The sequence below is a fragment of the Chrysochloris asiatica genome, unplaced genomic scaffold (genome assembly GCF_000296735.1).
Source record: "Chrysochloris asiatica unplaced genomic scaffold, ChrAsi1.0 scaffold00012, whole genome shotgun sequence".
Lineage (NCBI taxonomy): Eukaryota > Metazoa > Chordata > Mammalia > Afrosoricida > Chrysochloridae > Chrysochloris > Chrysochloris asiatica.
Window position 1 is genome coordinate 18,149,551 of NW_006408530.1, and position 8,661 is coordinate 18,158,211.

Consider the following 8,661-nt stretch of genomic DNA (forward strand, 5'->3'; position numbering starts at 1 on the left):
TAGTTCATCTGTATGTTTCATGTTATTTTTCACCCTTACATTATTAAAATACTAATAATAAAGCTGCAAGTTAATCAAGTTTTGTGCACTACTTCATTTGTCTCTCTTTAAAAAAGAAAAGAAAAAAAAAAAAACTTAAGGAATAGGACTATTAGTGTATCCATGTTATAGATAAAGGAAATAGGCTTAAAGTAAATTTCCGGTGATCACACAGATATGAATCTGCAGGGATAGTAATGAAACTTGGGACTTCATCTAGTATGAGAGGCATAAAAATATCATGGATATGCATACTAAGTCATATTTAAATAACTTCAAATCAGTCCAAATATTAATATGTAAAATTTGAAAAAGTATCCTAAATACCAGGCCTGAATTATTTATCAGTGACCTCAATTGTCCACTTTTTGACATGTATAGACATAACTGAAACGTTCAATTAATTTTACATCGGATATTGTGGTTAATGCTTACTTGTGCTTCTCTCGCATATCTGTAAGTGCTTGCTACATAAATTGTTTACAGATTGTTAAGAAATATTACAGATATATGAAAATTACAGCTCAATGAACAAACTTTTTAAAAAGTCCAGAAGAGAAATTTTACATTAAAATGTTACTTTGTTGCTTCATCCTGAGAGAATGCATTTAAAAACACACACACACACATACATTTAAAATCAAGCATTAGATATGCAAATATGTTTTCAGATCAGAGATACCAAAATTATTCAAATGATTAATTATTCATCATAAAATGTCAATTAATAATTATGAAACATAAAAGGCATCTTTCTAATGCATCTTTATTTTTCTTGGCCTATAAAGGGTTTAATACATATGTTCAATTGATTTCTAATAAGTTTTTTAAATTCAACAAAATAAACTGTAAATAAGTGCAAACTGAGTTTTAATAGGAGCACAATAAACGTGCCCAAAGTGAAAAGAAGACAAAAAATTAAGGAAAACAAAAAACATCCACATTTATGACATATTCAGCTTCAAATTCACTTATCTGCTAGTAACAGGCAGCAACCTAGTCCACATAATTAACAACCCCAAAATTCAATTTGTGGCTCTGCTTAACAATGTGCAAAATCTATACCATGATATTGCTACCTGAATTGATCAATCTGTAGGAGGAGGAGGTACTTAGGGAACTTTTTACATTCTCCAAATAGTTATTAAAAGGCAAGGCACAGTTTAAACTTCTTAAAATTACTGATTGTAATTTCAAAAGTCTGCTATTATGGTTACGTGCCATGGAGTCCGTTATGACTCACAGAGATCCTGAATAGGGTTTCCAAGGCTGCAAATCTTTATGGGAGCAGAAAGCTTCATCTCTCTCCCATGGAACAGCTGGTAATTTCGAACTGCTGACCTTAAAGGTTAGCAGCCCACCTAGAAACCACTACGTTAAGTATTGCTAAAATATCCCTGTAAATGAGAAATTTTTTCACACTGCTTTAATTCTGAAGAACTTCCCTATGCAAAACATTATTCATTTTTATCCCGGGAAGATTGAATCATTGTAAAGAAAAATTGTCTTCTTAAACTGTTATGATAATACGTAATAATATGGCATTATGATATTATGATCACTGATATTGATTTATTTTTAACTTTTTTAAGACACTTGGTGAACTTGTATCCTCTGACGACACAGTGAGTACTTTTAGGCAGGGTGTCCCTGACCTCCTGCTGGTAGATTAATTGCATATTAAAATTTGTGTTTCAAAACAAAATGGTAAGTATGGACACATAAAGAAGGCAGAAGAATCAGAAACGAGGGAGAAGATGAATGTTAATAAAGGAAACAAGAGATTGCAAAAGGAAAATATCAGATAGAAGGGCAGGGGAATGTAGGAAATGCAATTGGGAAAGGATTTCAAGAAAATAAGGATAAGGGGCAGGGAGGACTGAAAGGAGGACAAGAGGGATGGTGGGAAGGAATGAGGAAGAGAGATTTCTCGTTTTTAATTCCCTGTCGAGGCTGCTGGCTCCCGCGCCCTTAACGCCCTAGACTTTCAAGTTGAGACGAATGCCATCTTCTTGGGCCTGCGTCGCATCCAACTTACTCCAAGTTTTCTGGCGACTCCTATAGGACCCCCTTTCCGCCCTCCCTTAGTAAGATTGACAGTCGCGTGGAGGAGGCTTTCCAAGGCTCAGCCTTTCTCATGGTAATCAGCCCCCAGCATCACCTCCCGACCGACTGCTGCCGCTCGGGCTCTGAGCGCTGCGCGCGGACCCCGGGGACCGGAAACGGGGCGGCGGGCGGGGAGCGGGCCAGCGCGCACGGTCAGCTGACCGGTCGGCGGGGCGGGGGGCTCAGGGTTTCCGGGCGGGGCCAGGTCTGGGGGAGGCCGACCCCCCACACACGTGCGCCTCTCCCTGCGCGGCGGGGTCTTTCCCTGAGATCAAATGGAGGGACCTAAACTGGGGGGACGAGGGGCGGGGAACGAGGGGGGGGTGGGCAGGGAGCGCTCCGAGAATTGAGGGCAACAAGCAGACCTGTGTTGCATCAATAAATTAAAACGCTCTTTTGGGTGCTGAAGTTTGCTGGTTGTTGTCAATGGAGGCGTTGGCAAAAACCCTGAAGCCGAAATTCAGCTTAACTTCAAAAAATAAAATAATAAAATCAACCTCGAAGTGGCTGCCCTGCTGAGGCCAGGTGACAAGCGAGATTCCACAGCCCGCGGGCCTAGCAGCAGGAATGTTAGGGACGGTCTGAGGTTTCCTGGTCCTGTTTTGATTCTGTTGGAAAAGGCTTTTCCAGGAGATGCTGTTGAATTCTTCTCCTCCTCCTCTTCTTCGTCTCCTTCTCCTCCTTCTCTCGCTCTCTCTCTGATTTTTTTTTTTTTAAATACACTTTACCCTCTTATCCTAGGCTTAACTCAAGAATAGTTTGGATTGAGCGTTTGCACGTGAAAAAACCTTTTGGCTTGGCTTGGACCACTGTTACCCCCACGCCACTCACAACCCATCACACCCCACCTCCACACCCCCACAATCCAGGGGTCTCTAATCACCCTTGCATATATCTAAAGGAAGTCACCCACCTACTTCGTACCAATTTTGGGTTGAAATTATTCCTCTGGATGTAAGATCAATTCCGTTTCAAAACTAGAATAGGTTCTATTTTATTTAAAAAAATTCACAAAGTACAAAATAAACAGTTTGCAAATAATAATAATAATAATAAATCATTAGCTGTGGCCAAATTAGAATTCCTTCTGCAGCCTTGTGTGTTCAAGGGCACAAACATTGTATCTCTTCGGGCATCTGGGCCAGCGAGCAGGGGGGTGGGTAGCAAGAGAGGAGGAGGCAGTGACTGAGAAAGTTGAGGAAATTGACAGACAGAGAGGTGAATAGGGGGACAGACACCAAGTCCTGACTGAAGAAAATTGGAAACCAAAAGTGCATCCTTCTCACCGAGCCAAGGTGGAGGGAATCCTGAGAGATAGTTTGTTTTACCCAAGGAAACCCCCCAAAATTATCTTTTTCCATTCAAGGTCGATTGCAATATTATTTCATATTTGCATGTATCTGTGGTTTTAATCCCTTTCTTCTGCGCTAATCTCGTAGTGGATTATTAATGGGGAAGACAGACGGGGAGAGAGCGATTCATTAGCAAGACTTGCTTTGCTGTGTGAGGAGCGAAAGCCAGCAGCCCCCTGTACTCTCTAGACTTTCTCTGCATCCTGAGCTCCTGAATCCCATCGATGCCACGATCCCCATTGTCCCCGACCTGGCCCTCGGACTGAAGGACTGTTCCGAACAATTTATATTGCGGCTTCCCCCACTCCCACCGCCTCTGCTGTGGTGGAGACTCTCTTTGCCAAATGTCTGAGGAGGAGCTTATCAAGCAGGGACGGGGCAACCTAGTGGGCGCTCACACATCGCGGGGACTCTACATGTGCCACCATCCAAAATATTCACCTTGATGGGACCCTTGGTTTGGTTTGCTTTTTTTTTTTTTTTTTACCCCAAATCAAATACTTGCAAGGTGAAACTCCAAGCGCTAACTAAGTATTGGGGATTGCCTCCTGCTATTTGAACAATTACTGGATCCAGGGTAATCAGGTGTTTTTAATGGAAATACTCACAAGTCTCTCTCGCTCTTTTTTTTTTTAAAGTCAGAGCCTAAGTAACGTGACATTTTAATATAGATAATAAAGGTAAATGTTTTGCTAGCCGTTCGATTGGATCCTTTGACCTGAGGCTTTGGGGGGGTGTGTATGTCTGGGCTATAAGCTCCAGTGCTCACAAGGTCTTGTAAAGAGAGGTCTTGCCTGAAGTCGCTCTGTGCAGTGGACTCCTTTGCCTTAGAAATGGGAGAAGGGAGGCAGGAAAGAAAACTTATAGAGATATCTAGTGTTATTTTTTATGAAAAAAAAAAGGGAGAGGAGGAAAAGGAAAAACAGATACTAACAGTAGTGATAAATCTCAGAGGAGGAACTTGATAAGAAATATATACATATATATTTACTGCAGATAAAGCATATTAAAAGAAATTCAAAATATGAAACTGGGAATGTGTCACACCCTTGTTAATGTTTCACTTTCTTTTTATTATTAATTTTTAGACTGAAGATCTTGAATGCTCTTCTTTTATGGTGATTTATATAGGATGGGGTAGGGTGGGGAAAAATTAGTTTCTCGGGTATTCTCACTGTAATAAATATATACTCCAGTTAGGACAGAGCTGAGTTCTGTGACCAGTTGTGACTATCTACTTGCATGCATCCTACAGTAAAATCGGACTGTAGTCATGCTTGGTGGATAGTTCCTTCCCCACTGAGACTCCCCCCTCGAAAAAAATAAATACAAAGACGTGTACCTCTAGGAGTGTGGATGTAGCAACCCATGTGGTGGCTTTTCCCTCCTTTAAGTGTGATTGCCAGAGACTATTGCATTCAAAGTCTTGCTTTAGGCACACATTCAAAGCACAGTTCAAAGCAGTTTATCTTAATGTAAGTAAAGGTCCAGTGTTGGATCAGGATATTATTTGTTTCTCATTTCATTAGACTGAAAACAGGGTGCTGTAACATGTTTAACAATATGCTAAAATCAGGAAAATTGGTGTGAGGCAGCTATTTGGTCCTCTTCACACCCCTACCTCCACCTTTCCGAGAGATCCCAAAAGCTGTGGAACTGGAAATATATGTGTACTCTGAAATTTTCAAACACATTCACTTTTTTGAAAAAAAAAAAAAAAAAGCCTGTCAGTTCTTTAAGAAATTGAGCCTGAACCATTGGAGGCTAAGAGATTTCTTCCTTTTCGGATAAATGCCTGTGTTCAGCACCCTCAAATTTGGCTGTCTTTATTTACTTCTATATTAGTTCCAATTATGTGCAGTGTAAACCAGCTTTTTGATTAACAAAACAGCAGAGCATTGGTTAAGAACACTTAAACTTCAAAAAAAATTCCCCTGGGAAGTGGGCTCTGAATTGGTTAATAATGTGCAGTACTTGCTAAATTGCTGACTTCCAGATGTGGAAAATATCTTTCTTGTTTAGGACCTATGTAACCTGATTGGATTACGACAGAAGCGTCACGTTGGAAGCTTTTGAGTGATTATTTAATTAACCATACAGTAGAAAGCTGTATTCTCCAGGAAATCCCTTCCATATTTGCATAACCAATCCCTTCAGAGCAAAGGTGGAGTCTTTCTTTTTAATTTTACTTTAATTGCAATATCAAAAAATATATACTCCAAAACTTAGACCCCATGCCGTTTTATATTATTCTCTTTCTTCCCTGCTAAGTTCTTGTATGGCCTTGCTCTCTTTCTTCCTGCCTCCCTACACACACTCACTCACTTTGTAGTAAGATCTCAGTGAGATGTAGAGAAAGAAATTCAGAGACCAGACAACCCTGGGTTCTATGTTAATTTACTTAGAGACCCTTTTTAAACACAAAAACAAAATGCCAAAATAGGTTTGGACATTGGGATCAAATCCAGAAATCCATCATACACACACACACACACACACACACACACCCAACATGTACACACCCTAAGATACAGTTCACATGCAGTATTCCCCCCACACCCACACACCCGCTCTGGCATCTAAAGGGGGGGGGGGAGGTGTGGAGGGAAAAAGCAAAGAATTTAGTTCAAGAAGCCGTGCTGAGAAACCCACACAACTTAATGTGCACCTCAAATCTGGTCATTAGAGATATCTGTTTAAGAAGAGGCGATCCGGATTGAGGACCCGGGATCTTTTCCTTTAACTTTCGCCCCTTAGACTTCTCCAGTTCTGTGAATGGTGTGCACCGTTTTCCGCCCTGTACTCAGTAGGATTTAGTGATGAGGATAATGATGCCAAAGGCTTGACGAGTGGAGGGGGGGCGGGGGGGCGTGGAGAAGGGAGGGAGAGAGGGAGGGAGGGAGGCGTGAGGGAGGGAGAGAGGAAGGGAGGGAGGTGGAATTTCATTTCTTCCACTAAAGCGTTTGCGGAGACTTCAAGGTATAATCTATCCCAGATCCTTTCCCAGAGAGAAACTTGGCGATCACGTTTTCACATGATGCTCACGCTCAGGGCGCTTCAATTATCCCTCCCCACAAAGATAGGTGGCGCGTGTTTCAGGGTCTCTCCTCTCTCTCCTACAGAAAAGAAAAAGAAAAAAATGTCATTAGAAGAGGCGTAACACGTCAGTCCGTCCCCAGGTTTGTGTTTCCTGGAGTGGCCGAAAGAGATCAGTTCTAACCTGCTCCGCAGGAATAACGGTCCTGCCTCCCAACACTCTTGGCGAGGTTTTGTACAGTTTGCTCCGGGAGCTGTTTCTTCGCTTCCACCTTTTTCTCCCCCACACTTCGCGGCTTCTTCATGCTTTTTCTTCTCACCATTTCTGGCCAAAACTACAAACAAGACTTCGCAGGTAGGTTTTTTTTCCCCCATTTCTCTCTTTTTATCCTTTTTTTTTTGGGGGGGGGGTGCTCGACCCCCACCCTTCTTTCCTGGTTTTCTCTTTTTGAGTGGGAATGTGAGTCTGAACTGAGAAGGGGTGTCTGTGGGTAGGAATTTCAGGTGGGTTTGGCTCCTGTGTGGCAAGCTTTTCCCAAGAGTGACTTCTTCGCTTTCTCTGGCATTCTCGCTCTCTCTCCTTCCTTTTTCCTCCCTTTATCCTCCCCCCAAATAATTTGTCATATACCTGTCCATTCAGGTAACCAAAGGTGCCTTTGCCTACACAGCCTAGGAAAAGTTTTATTAAGAACTATATGGTAGGAATAAGAGCTCATCAAAGGGAGCTTCTGCACAATTTTTACATCTAATTTCAATTTCTTGTATTCATCAATTAAAACTTGGCAAATACCTGTTAATAATTATAAAACTTGATTAATAACAGAGCTAGCAAAATTCGGGTGCAAATCTTTTCTTTAGGCATAGCAGTCCATCCTCTCCCAGCGGAGAAGGCTGTTTTCTAAGCAGAAAGTTGCCTGTTTTTGTCTGCTTAGCGAGTTTCATTTCTTTATTTCATTCTTTGTGTGTGTGTGTGAAGTAACACCTCAGCTTCTGTGATCATAAATAAAGAAGTGAAAGTCCTCATGGAACTTGAGTCGTTTACCAAAGTGGGGGTGATCACTACAGCTGGGAGGAAAACTGCTGTCAGGATATCAGGATTTTAGATTAAGGATAACTTTTGGAATTGCATTTTAAATGGCAAAGTCATATAAACATGGATTTTACAGAAGACACATACACACACAATTGCATTCCATACTTTGGCACTGAAAAGTGGAGAGAGATATCAGGAGTTCCCAGGAACAGTGGTGAGCTCGGCTGACTCGCCTGTTTATCTTCCACCTACTATGTATTTTACATGCTACCCCTATAATGATGAGGGTAAGACGAACTCCAGAATAAGAAATAATAGGCAAAGATAAAGTTTACAACACAAATACCCTGTCTCTCCCTCACACACACATGCTCATAAAACTAGCAGCTTACTTTATTAAACATGTATTTATATGCAATCGTGTGTAAGTCTCAGCATGAAGACAGACAGGCCAGCTGTTTCGTCCCAGACACTTGTGTGACCATTTCTTTATTTCAGGATTTTTTCCCAACAATTTCAAAGCAGTAGATGAACCAAAAAAAAAAAAATGCCAAAATGTGTCAAACTTAAAAGTCTCCTTCTATGCCTAGGTTAAATTTAAGGTGCTTTCTAAAACATCCACTTCCCCTTCTCTCTGCACCGCCCCCCACCCCCCACCCCACCCTCCACCCTCTCAGTAAATGAATGTGTGGAAACTGATACTCACTTTCCAGGTTTTCGGAAAAGCTTCTAGCACAGGAGACAATAGGTGTGGGGCGTGGAGACTGAGTGTGCTCGGCAGAGAAAGGGTTAATAGCCCTTGTGTTACAGTTTGCATCTGTTACATCTTTTATAGCCCCCTGTTTAAACTAATCCTCGAGGCACAGCATCTTCCCAACCTCCACCGAGTTTCGGGATTCTCCTCTCCTGCCTGCCTCCGAGAGATTCCCCTTCTCCAAGTTTTGACAGTTTCAGCTGAAAAAATGCAGCGCCTCTCTCGATTTTTAGGTACAAAAGTTTCGAAGCCAGAAATGATACGAACATTTATGAGAGCTTAAAAGTATTGCCATGCTAGTTGGACTTTCTCTTTCCTTTCTCGAGGAAGGGGAAAAAAAA

The 8,661-nt window shown here is 41.7% G+C and overlaps 1 protein-coding gene across 3 annotated transcripts in view; it reads left to right on the plus strand.

Moving 5' to 3' along the window:
- Window positions 1–6,514: 6,514 nt before the first annotated feature.
- ZEB2 (zinc finger E-box binding homeobox 2) overlaps window positions 6,515–8,661 on the plus strand; it is a 155,756-nt gene continuing 153,609 nt past the window's right edge. The window contains exon 1 of one of the 3 annotated variants that reach the window (XM_006834561.1): window positions 6,515–6,888. The gene's annotated coding sequence lies outside the window, so the exon portion shown is untranslated. The remainder of the gene's footprint in view (window positions 6,889–8,661) is intronic. The other 2 variants (XM_006834563.1, XM_006834562.1) reach the window with 2 other exon arrangements.